Source organism: Leopardus geoffroyi, chromosome D3, assembly GCF_018350155.1.
Source record: "Leopardus geoffroyi isolate Oge1 chromosome D3, O.geoffroyi_Oge1_pat1.0, whole genome shotgun sequence".
In the NCBI taxonomy this organism is placed as follows: Eukaryota; Metazoa; Chordata; class Mammalia; order Carnivora; family Felidae; genus Leopardus; species Leopardus geoffroyi.
In genome coordinates, this window is record NC_059339.1 from 61659167 (window position 1) to 61672122 (window position 12956).

Sequence of the window (12956 nt, forward strand, 5' to 3'; positions counted from 1 at the left end):
GCATGGCTTTCTCTTTGTCAATCAAGTTCCTACTAAATACTATGCCTTTGAAATGTTCCCCTGACTACACCATCTAATGCTGTCCTCCTTATTCCTTTCTTCTACATTAGGTTCTCCTTTTATTTTCTTCTTTTTTTAAGTTTTTACTTAAATTCCTATCAGTTAACATACAGTGCAATATTAGTTTCAGGTGTGCAATACAGTGATTCAACACGTACATACAACACATGGTGCTCATCACAGCAAGTGCCCGCCTTAATCCCCATCCCCCTCATCATACAACCCTCTGCTAACCATCAGTTTGTTTTCTATAGTTAAGTCTGTTTCTTGGTTTGCCTCTCTCTCTTTTTTTCACCCCAAAATATGGAACACTTCAGGAATTTGTATGGCATACTTGTTTAGGAGCCATGCTAATCTTCTTTGTATCGTTCCAAATTTAGTATATGTACTGCCAAAGTGAGCACAGTTCTTGTTCTCTTAATGGTGCTTATTACTACTTGAACTTGTTTCTATGTTTATGTATCAATCATGATATTAGACTGGAACCGAGGTCCTAAGACAATAAACAACATATTGTAAAGTGGGGTGCAAGGCTATATACAGCACTTGTAAAAGGAGGTTAGACAAAATTAGTTTGTACCCTGTGAGATTATTCAGCTCCGTGTATAAGATAAGTTTGAGAGGCCTAGAAAAGGACTGTGTAATAGAAAGTTTGAGTGTGGAAGTTACTGATACGTTCTGGGTCTCACTCCTTTTATTAGATAAGGACAGTCATGTTTTTCTTAGCCTCTGAAATAACAGCTGAGTACCCCACAGAATCTTCTTTGAGAGTTACTATGTGCCCCTTGCAGTGTGTGGGACGTTGGATTTATGTCTGAGAGTATCTCAAGTGTGAGAGATAGGCTGGTTATCTATTCTGACAGTGAAGTGAAAGAAAGGAAAGGTGGTTGGCTGCCTTGGGCAATTTGTATTCCTAAACTTCGATGAGGAAAAGGATGCATGATGAGCACTTCCTTTAGGCCACATGATGTTCCCTTAAGTCCCACCCAAAAGTTCTATAAGAAAAGTCAAAAGAACTTAGCAGAAAGGAGCAAAAGGTCACAGGCTAAAGAAGATGCTTTCAACAACCAGATGCAAGAGAATTTATCAACCACATAAAGGAAAAAACAGGCCTCCCTAGAGTTCACTTGAACAAGAGTGAATTTTACGAACCTGACTGGTCAAGATAGAGTGAAACTATGTCACATTATTCGTCAGATAAGGACTCCACTCACCATTCTGCTCCACCTTTCCTAGCTCTGACCCTGGAAGGATCAGCATAGGTCAAAGTTAACAAACTGGGTGAAGAATAAGCTACCCACTAGCCAAGGTCATGCAGACATCAGCTGCAGTGCAGATGCCTCGCCTTTTCCATCGTGAAGGACTTGGCCTATAGCCTTCTGGATTAGTAAAGACGAATGACCATAATACTGAATAAAATGTAAAGCTTTGATTTTTACTATATTTGGACTTACTAATTATCTATTAGGTTTTTAAAATATACATGTGTATACACACATGTATATAATCATGTCATCTTCAAAAAGGTATCACTTTACCTCTTCCTTTCAGATTTGCATGCCTTTTCTTTTTTTCTTGTCTAATTGTTCTAGCTAGGACATCCAGTACTATGTTGCATAAAAGTGGCAACAGTGGCCTCTTTGTCTTGTCCTGAACTTAGGGAAAAGCCTTGTAACTTTGCACCACTGAGTCTGATGTTAGCTGTGGGTTTGTCATAAATGATCGTTATATGTTGAAGTAAATTCCTCCTATATGATATTTGTTGAGAGTTTTTATCATGAAAAGATGTTGATTTTTTTCCAGTGCCTCTTCTGCATCTATTGAGATGATCATATAATTTTTATCTTTCATTCTATTAATGCGGTATATCACATCTATTGATTTGTGCATATTGAACCAGCCTTGCCACTCAGGGACAAATCCCATTTGATCATAGTGTGTGACCCTTGTAATGTGCTCTTGAATTAAGTTTGCTAGTATTTTGTCGAGGATAATGTACTCTTGAATTTAGTTTGCTAGTATCTGTGTTCATTGGGGATATTGGCCTGTAATTTCATTTTCTTGTAGTGTCCTTGTCTGACTCCTGGATATACATATCTGAAGGAAACAATATTAGTGTCTCAAAAATATATTTGTACTCTCATGCCTATTGCAGCATTATTCACAATATCCAAGGTACAGAAATATCCTAAATGTCCTCCTGTGGTTAAATGGATTAAAAAATGTGAGATACACCCTCCCCCCCCCCACACAGAAGAATGTTATTCAGCAATAAAAAAAGAAGGAAGTCCTGCCCTTTGCAACAACATGGATGAAACTGAGGGAATTTTGATAAGTTAAATAAGATAGATAGAGGCAAATACAGCACGTCATCACTTCTATGAAAATTTTAAAAACATATAATAGTAAAGCTCATTTCATAGAACCAGAGAATAGAATGGTGGTTCCCAGTAGCTGTGGGGAGGGGAAATGGGAGATATAGGCCAAAGGGTATACAGTTTCAGTTATAAGATGAATAAGTTCTAAGGCTCTGATGTACAGCATGATGGCTATAATACAGTATTTTATATGTGAAATTTGCTGTGAGTAGACCACATTCTCACCACATAAAAAGAGTTAATTATGTAAGATGATGGATGTTCTAATCATCTTTATCTTGGTAATCATTCCACAATGTATATGCATATCAAATCACCATGTTGTACACTTTAAATACATACAATTACATTTGTCAATTATTCCTCAATAAAGCTGGGAAAAAACTAAATAAAAATTGTCTACATGGGGGCCTTTTATTATGTGGAAATCACCCAAAATCATGGACATTTACTTACATTTTGTTCAAGGGTAGGAGACTATATTTAAAGGGACACAGAGAAATACAGTCAATATGCTTTCCAATTACATTTTATGAGAGTAGAACTTGTTCAAAATACAGGCTGTACTTACTTTCTGCTGAGCCATATCACCAAGAAACAGGGATCTCATCTATTATTGTTCACTAAGGTATTAGCACAAGATCATGTCTGGTATTAAGGAGTACTTAATACATATTAGTGAATGAATGAAAAAAATGAAAGAACAAATGCAAAAAAAAGGAATACAACTGGAAAACTGGAGGTTAAATTATGACTCTGCCATTATGTAACTATGTCATAATTAGTAAGCCTTAGTTAATTTCCTAGTAGAAATTAAAGAACCTACCTCTCAGGTGATTATAGGAATGAAATAAAATAATGCATATAAAATGTTTAGTTCAGTATCTGACCCATAATTATTATTATGATTACAATGCTTTAGGTGATAAGACATCTACATGTATAATATTGTGTTAAAACATAAAATCAGTAAATATCTTAAGGATTAAAGTGATTAGGTTCAAGTTCTGAGCATTTCAAAGTAGACAGAATTTGTAGAGTTGGAGCAGAGAACAGAAGAGGGAGGCATAGAGTGTGAGGAGGGAGACATGAGAAACATTCCAGGTGTCTAGGAACTGCTGGGTATATAACAATCAGAGTTCACACTTTTATCATCTCACAACTAATTAATTCATCAGCCTCTACCATTTTCTTTTCCCTAAAATATTGCTTCAATAATGGCACTCCCATAACAACAAAATTAACAACAAAAAAAGAAAAACAAAACAAACAAATGCCAATCAAAAATGCCCCACGGAAACTCTCTCTGCCCAGAAGGAAATCACAAGTCCTTATGTTGGTGTTCTAGATCCATTGCTATACGCAAAACGTCCAACTTCAAGTCTTACTATTCTTCACCAAGAACGTTCTTTTAGCCATATTCATCTCTTTACTGCCCCATGAATGTATAACAAACATTGATCACTGAAGTGTCTGTTCATTTTGTATTCTCTTCAGGGAAAGTGCTTCTCCCCTCTGAGCCTGTTCAAGTTGCCTCCTTCATCAGAGTTCAGCTCAAGTCATCCCTCCAGGGTTCACTCTCTTCTCCCTCTGAAAAGCCATTCCTCTAATTGGTTATAATGTTCTTTTGTCCATTTATCACATGCACTGGGACACCCTGTTCATTGTACTCTCATATAATCATTTCATTCCTGTAATTTAGTTATGTACAGCTTATTTTTTTTATATATTTATCTTATATCTACTACTAAGAATAATATAAATGCTTTGAGGAGAGAGGCAATATCATTCACTTCTGTGTATCTTGCTCACTGACTAATACTATATTGTGCACATGATCTGTTTTATAGAATTCTGCTGTGATGTGGATGCTGTGCATCCTGATGGCTTAGAGTAGTGCCAGTGTTAAAGTTGTCACTATATCTTATCAAGGAAACTGATATAGCCCAGGCCTTCCCCTGAAACTCTGGATCACCTTGAGGAAAACCAAAGGAGATATATGTTCCACAATAACCTCAGCCATAGCCAACAGCATCAATTTAAACTTTTGACTTATCCTCAGTCAGTATTGAGAATATCTATTTCTGCCTAATTGAAAAGGAGTTGGGTACTACTTGAAATTTTCTTTATAAGTTAATTGGCTTGTAAGTATGAAGAAAAAATGGGAGTTGGATGAACACAAAAAAATTTATATTGGTCACATAATCCCAAATAGGCTGTCAGATAGACAAGGATGGGTAAGGAGGGGTTCAGGTCATTTGTATCACTTAGGATGAATTCTTTAAATATCTCTGATAGAACCAGTTGAAATAAATTTGGAAATAAAGTATAATATTACCACAGAGTCATATTGTTGGTGACAGGAGAGCTAAAAAAATAAAGAAAAAATAACTGGCTGGTAATATTTTAAAGGGTAACCAATGCTCACCAGCAGCTGCAGTAAGACATTAAGTAATAGAGCACAGTAATGTTAACTGCTCTCCTGGTAAGAGTGGTAAATGAAATAAACCCCAGCATCCAGGGTATCATTAATCTATAGTGAATAATGGCAGTGGTAGTGTAAGGAGATTAAAAAGGGCATTGTAAACATTTGTGGCTGTATAATATACAAATTAAAAATGTGAGAACGCTTGCAGCTGCATAATCTACAAATTAAAAAGTGTAATAGCATGGCATTAATTACTGGCTGATCAATTCCCCCATAATTGCTGGCATGTAGATGAACAATTATAGGTCCGAAATGTTATTTGAGAAAGAGACATTGACCTTGGAACTGTAAGGAATGATACTCTGTTATAAGGTAATACAGGATCCTATCAAACTCAGTTCCAATATTTGTAGCAGCCGCCAGCTCAGTGCAGGGCTGTAATCACCACACTATTTCTTTCGATTATGGTGCCAGAGGGGTTACACATTGTTTTCTCTTTTTGAACAGAAACACCCAGTGACCTTCAGCCTTCTGAAAATGGGACCATCAGGCCTCATTTCCAAGTTCAAACAGTTTTAATAAAAATGAAATAGCAGGAGATAATGTACTTTACCCTTCTAGGCCAAAAGAACAGTTTAGAAAGTTGGAAAGACAAACTTGGTTCAGATGTGAACATTCCAACTGGGATTGTAGCTGTAGACGCAAATGTTTCCAGACCAACCATGTTCATGTTGACAGTTGATAGTCAAATAACCAGAGACTCAAATATTTGATTGATAGTGGAAATCAGAACACTTATCTCTTTTCATTTGCCCTCCTTAATAATAGATGACACAAGAAAGCTATGCTCTTGTTGGCAATTTACTGTTATGGTCACCATTAAGACAAGCGAGTTGAGAGGTTCAGCAGAGCAGTTGCTATATCAGACATGTGGCTTCAGTTGAAGTTAGCTCTATTAGTGCCATTTCTGACACTGAATTGCAACTTCACGCCCAGGAGTTACTAACATTCTTAGTCCCCTTCATTCATTTACTACATGTGGCAATCTTGATTTTGTTCACTGTCCTTATGTTAAAACTGTCTTCATCAAGATCACAGTAATTGCCAGTTCCAGTGGACATTTTTTACACCTAATCTCATCTGACCTTCTTATGGAATTGGACTCCACTGACAACTTCCTTTATCTAGAAACTCCTTTTTTTTTTTTTTTTCTTTTTTTGACCCTCTTTCATGACTGCCTCAGTTTCTGTACCTTATTGGCTTCAGTGATACTAACATTCAAACTTCATTCCTTTTTCTTTTTCTATTCATTCTTTCCCAGTGAAGTTCCATCTACTTCTAATATATCCGAGGGCTAAATCTCTGGTCCAGACCTCTTCTCTACACCTCATAGTCTGTAGCCAAAACACTACCAGGCATAAAGAAATGGAGGGCTCAGCCCCTCAGATCCTTCATATATGCACCTTCACACCAGACACAGAGTTAAAATTACCCTCCTTCTGTTCTCCTGATTGTGACTGACAGCTAGAATGCTGTGCCCACCCCATTTTTTAAGCTCCTGTACCCTCAGGCCAAGTCAGTCATCATGGCCTGTTTATATTGTCCTCTATTTTTTCTTGAATCTTTCACTATCCTATTGTTCTTTTTTTTTCCCCAGTGTTTTTGTCATAGCCTCATAATTTTTTCTTCCTCCACTTTAAGTACTAACTTCCCAATACACACATATAGGGCCATCCACAGTCATCACTGGCCCACTTGTAACTGGCCTACTTGTAACTTTTCAACTGCTTTGTATTTTTACTGAGTAGAGTTAAGCCTTTCATCAAGACCTCTGATTCCTTCCATAAACTGGCCCTTTATTCATTCGCCAATTGCACATGCTACTGCTTTCTAATCTTGCATGTTTTCTCCAACAACAAGTGACCATGATAACAAACTCTTTCAACAAAGCCAGCTTTATTAAACCTCCAGGCCTTTGCACATACTATTCACCCCTGTCTGGATTCCTACTTCATCCTTGTCATCTTAAAGTGTTTTCATCATCATTTTTTTAAGGGTCAATTTAGAGACCATTTTCCCTCAGAATCCTTCTTTGTCACCCTCAACAGAGCCATCCCTCTCTCATTTCTTTATCCCTACAGATACTTTCATTACAACACTTCTCAAAATGTGTGGTTTGTCTAAATGGCCATTCTCCCTCTCCTGTGTCTTTGTAAATGTGTTTCCTATTATGAAGCCTGACATCTGGTAGGCGCTTGGTAATTTTTATTTCATGAATTGTATGGAAGTTGGTAAAACCAAAAGAAGTGCTTGAAAATTAGAAATAAAAATGTAGACAAAGTACTCCTCTCTTGGGAGTACTTTGCTTATATTAAAGCAGTTGCAGTGGAGATAACAAAAACAGTAATAGTAATATCAAATGCCAACACTAATAATAGTGTAACTAGTCATAGTAATACAAATGCCAATCACTTCCTATGTACCAGATGTTGTGCTTCTTTTTTCTTTCTTTTTTTTTTTTTTTTTTTCTTTTTTGGCATGAATTATCCCATTTGATCTTGACAACAGATAAGGTAACTGAAACTCTAAGTTAGAGAGTTAAAAAAAGAAAAGCCTGTTCAGAATCACAGTGTTAGAAAATAGTGAAGCTAGGGGTCAATCCACAGCTATCTGATTCCAAAGTCTGTTCTATTAACCATTAATTATCCCACCTCCCCAGCCCCCCTTCCCAGTACTAGTTAAATTATATTTTCATTGAACAGCTCATTTTTTATTGAAAATACTGAAATAACATGTTATTTTGGATTTGTTTAGACCCAGAACATTTATCTCTGTATAGATATACTCCTAACCCACAGATTTTCCTTTAAAAAAATCCTAAATACCTTGAAAAGAGACTGACCTCAGTGAAACTTTCATCTGAAGCATTTTAAACAATCACATATCACACATACACACCAAACAAATTTTCAAATAATACCAGCACTTTCTCCCAAAGTAATATTCATCAATTTCTCCACTTGACTGTTCCATCTATTCAATACAATTATGGAGACTTGAAATACACAATAGATATTGATTCAGTTTCTCACATAGAGACCATTTAAAAATAAACACTTGGGAGGACATTTTGAGTGAAACCATTTACATAAAAAATAAAATACTGGCATATAGCTTGAGGTCAGTCTTAAAAGAAGCCTTAAAACATATAAAATTAAAGAAGCAAGTATCTTCAGGAACTTTTAATAGACTCTCCCCTTTGTGCTAATCAAAATAATTAGCATTTCTATTATTCCTTGGAATCTCACTATAGAACTCTTTGCTAAAGAGAGGAATTCAGTGGTTTAGAAAATGATTAGCATTTATATTATTACAAGGGCAACCCATTAGAACATTACTTCCTACAAATTAGAACTCAGAGTTATGAAAGCTAGCATTTCTACCACAAGCTGGAAAATATGTGTAAACTTACTCACCATGGAAAGGAATTCACTGCGGAGTTCATGAGACTGGACCTACAGAAGAACAGAAAAATGGAAAAGCAAAAATAAGAAGAGAGTGTTTTCAAAGTATCAAAATGAACTTGCTCTAATGTGGTACTACCCACAGACCAGCTCTCAGTGAGTCCTCAGAATGGCCCCAGAAGGTAGCTCCATGGGATCAGACTCATGATTCTGCTTCTGCCCCAGAGAGATAACATTAGTAAATCTAAAGAGTAGGAGAGGAAGAAAGTCAGACTTCCAGTTCTTTATTGGTTTCTCCATGGAAGATATTTTAACGATAAAAAAATCTCAAATTTAGAAAAATAATTAGTTGTTTGAAAATTATTGTAATTAAATACTTTTTATTTAAAAATCTGTGTGTAAATTCTAATCAGTTTGAGTAGACACAGTTTCCATCAAGAAAATAACAGTTCTTCATTTTCATGTCATCATTGCTTTTGGTTTGCTTAGTCTTTTATTTTTTTGATAATTTTTTTAATGTTTATTTATTTCTGAGAGACAGAGTGTGAGTGGCGGAGGGGCAGAGGGAGAGGGAGACACAGAATCCAAAGCAGGATCCAACCTGTCAGCACAAAGCCTGATGAGAGGCTTGAACTCATGAACTCTGAGTTCATGACCTGAGCCAAAGTCAGATGTTTAACCAACTGAGTCACCCAGGCTCCCCATGGTTTGCTTGGTCTTTTAATACATTAGAAACACTTAAAAAACATCTCTATGAGGTTTTCTGATAGAAAAAGTTAGAATGTCCCTTTACATTAATCAGGTCACTGGAGAAAGCCCCAGACTGTTCCTCTTTCCCTCCCCCTAACCAACTCAGATGCAAAAAAGCAGGTACATGGATGAGAATGGATCAGGGTCAAGGTCATTGAATGGGACAAAGTATCAGAGTTATAGCCTGTCTCTCTTTCAGGGTACCATCCTCTGGCTCCCATTATCAACTATCCTAAATCAGAGCAACATGGAAGGAGACTTCACCTCCTTTGGCAATTGTGAATAGTCCTACCCGAGAAAGACTGGGGAGAGACTACTTGCGCTAGTGTATAACAAACTCTCTCTCCTTTTTTCCCCTCAAAATTGTTCTCTTCCCCTCTTTTAAATTTTTTAAATCACTTTTTGTTTCGAAATAATTTTAGACTCACAAGAAGTTGCAAAAATAGTACAAAGTTCCCATGTATCCTTTACCCAGCTTTCCCCACTGACAACATCCCACATAACCACAGTACATTACTGAAACCAGAAAATTTGTTATTGGTACAATACTATTAACTAAACTACAGATCTTATTTGGAGTTCATCAGGATTTACATACATATACTTTTTGGGTGGGATGTATAGCTCTATGAAATTTTATCACATGAGAGATTTGTGTAATCACCACTACTATCAAGATAGTAAAGTGATACCTTTATATCACAAAAAAGAAACACCCTTAGTTACTTATTAATAGTCAAATACTTCCTCAACCCTAACCTTAACAAACACTGATGTGATATAGTATCCCCTTCCTACCTCCCTTCATTTCTTCTTTTTTTTTTTATCCTTTCCAGGCCACCATTATCTTTTCCCAGGTTGCTAAAATTATCTCTCCATTGTCTTTTGTCTTGTCTTCCACAAATCTAATTACCACACTGCAATGTGATAGAGCCATTTAAAACACATGGGATCATGTCATGCCACTATTATATACCCTATTTTAGTGACATCGTCAATATTTTCAGGATAAATTCTGAGTTCCATATTTTTTTTTCTTGATCTGGCCCTTCTCTAAACCTCTTTCATGGTCTCTTAATATATTTTCCCTTTGTATGCTGAATTCTAACACTATGGACTGTCTTCCATTTTCTCAGTTGGATTACATTCTCTACGAATCTTCTAGGTCTTGCATATGCCAGCTATACTTCAAGGAACATACTTTTTCTCTCCTTTTATCTAAATGATTTGTGATCAAGCTCCATCTCTCAACTTCAGTGTTATTTCCTCAAGAAATTGTTCTCTCATCGTCCAACTCTGTGTCAGGTGCCCCTTCCATCCACCATCATAAGACCTTGCACCTTTCTTGCCATAGCATTCATGAAACCCCACATTCCAAGTGTCCATTTAGTTGTGTCTACTCTTCACTGTGCTGTACACCTTAAGGGTCAAACTGTGGCTAGACCATTTATAATTCTATCCCCAAAGTCTAATTCAGTGATTAAAACCTAGAAGGTGTTAATAAGTGTTTGTTGAATGCATAATGAGGGATGTACCTTGTCGTATGGGACTAAAGTGCTGAGAAGATGGGCAATGGGGGGCAAAGTTAACACTTTGCCCATTACTACATTTTTTCATCTGCTAACACTAATTATATATGCATTGAAAACCCCTTAAATAATGATCTCTGCTATGTCATTTCTTACGTCACCATCTCAAAATGTTGAATAAAAGCATACTATGTACAGTGAAAAATAATTCTTAAAATGCTTGCAACCCATTTCCCATTGTGAAGGAACACCTCAGTAAAGCTTAACTTCTCAACTGCTGGTGAAATGGCATCACATTTGTGCCAGGTTTGAGTAGAATGAAATCCACATGTCACTAAATTTGTGAACCCAGTCCTCATCCTCAATGTGAGTCAATAAAGTTAGAAAGCCTTTCACTTCAGAATACAAAACACCTCATTGCACATTTCATATTCCATATTTCTAGACTAACTTATTAGAGATGCGTACACCATTTGCTGTTGCTTTGTGACACTGGCAAATGCTTTTAAATCTTCTAAATGTTTTTTTAAAATGTGTGAAATGTGTTCTTTTCAAGGACGTGAAAGTGAACTGAGGCCAAGTGGCAGTGGGCGTGTTGGCTATAAATCTACTCAATACATAAATATATGCATATTGAATTTTTCATCACTAGGCCGACTATAAAATACCTACCTTGTTGAATGTGTTATTTGTAATGTGCAAAGTTCACACTGCTAAGAGAACCATAACTTTTGCATTCTTATTTTGTTCTGTGACATGCAAAAGTGGGTTTATTTTCCCTAAAACATAAAACTAGACTTTTGTGAATATAATACTCCATCAGATTAAGGGCTAGATGTGTAGAATATTTTAACTATTCAAGAATAGATTCTGGTATATTATTTTATGTTAATTGTAAAGATCAATTTTTTCTATTTTCCAGCATGCTTAGAGGATATCAAATTTTATTGTTCTTTACTCTTCTGAATGAACGTAATAGATATGGCAATTAATTTTTAAAAAATTTAATGTAAAAGTGATCTATTTGCACATGGTATACATTATATACACACTCTCCATTATACATGTCTGTATAAATGCTGAAATTGATAATATTTAGCCATTTGGTAGATGAACTGGTCTACTATGCTTATTTGCCACTCGACTCCTTATAAAAATGGGGGGAAAAGGCTCTTATTTCAGTTAGGCAGGTCTCAAAGAAGTTGTCTCCTCTTAAATAAGTAAAAAGATAAAAAATCAGTGAGGACAGCACTGTCCTTTGGAGAATGGACCTTGCCTTTAGGTTTTTGTAATCTACAACTGATTTAATAAGATTTATTCTTTTTATGATTTATGAAACACTACTTGTAGTTGAGAAATAATTCAGCATTATTCTGGACAGGATATGAAGAATGACTTTTTTTAGCCTTTAAAAGGAGCCTATTCTGCTATTCTTTGAGGCAAAGAAATAAGACTGCTAATCTTGGGCACTATTTCTCTGCAGATGGTACTGGTCAGATCTTGTTCTTTTGGTTGAAAATGTGAATTTTATACCTTTATTATGGTAAAAGGATTGAGCTGCAACTTAAAAAGGAATATATGTTCCTAGGTAAATGGCAAACTGTTTGACTTCACTCTGGACTGCAGCACTTGCTGGGAGCAGTTTTTTCATAGTTGGATATGAAAACTAAGAAAGACTCAAAATGCATAAATTGTAGCAGATGCTTCCTTAACTTACCCTGGTGAAATAATTTTGATGGGTGGTTATGAATTTGTAAGTAATGTTTACTTCTGAAATGCCATAATTGCTTTTGGAACTATTGGAGGCATTTTGAATTGTATCTGTTTTTATTGTAATATGGAATTGTATTGCCATTTTATGAAGTGGCATCTTTTTGATGCATGGAAGTTCTGGATACATTTGTTATCCATCATGAGGAAACCAGATAAGTAAATATTACAACTATAACTGAAATGCTTCTTTTTTACATGAATAAATGAAAACCATTTTGAATCTGAAGGCAGAAACACTCTATCTGCAGACTGACAAATTGCATATTTGTTTGGTTTCAAAAAGCTGGTGTCTGGCTTCTACACTGTGACTGAGAGAAATGTCTGTCTCCTGCATGACAGAGCCTCCGAGATGGAGGAGCTCTCTTCTTTATGGAGGTGGGAGAGGTCAACTGAATGGACCATAAAGAAAAAGGTCCTTGTCTATATAATTACTTTTGAATTGAATGAGACCACACAGTCTTTCCATCCAAAATGTGGTAGCTTATCTATATTGCTACACTCCCAAATCCCTCTCGGCTTTCTAATATTTTCTATAAACGTTTACTGAACACATAACTTTGTGTAAAACATTAAT

At 36.0% G+C, this 12956-nt stretch overlaps 1 non-coding gene across 1 annotated transcript; it reads right to left on the bottom strand.

Annotated features, from left to right (window-relative positions):
* Positions 1 to 357: 357 nt before the first annotated feature.
* Positions 358 to 464, bottom strand: LOC123588665. The gene has a single exon (XR_006707968.1). It is a non-coding gene; the product is annotated as a U6 spliceosomal RNA (small nuclear RNA).
* Positions 465 to 12956: the final 12492 nt, after the last annotated feature.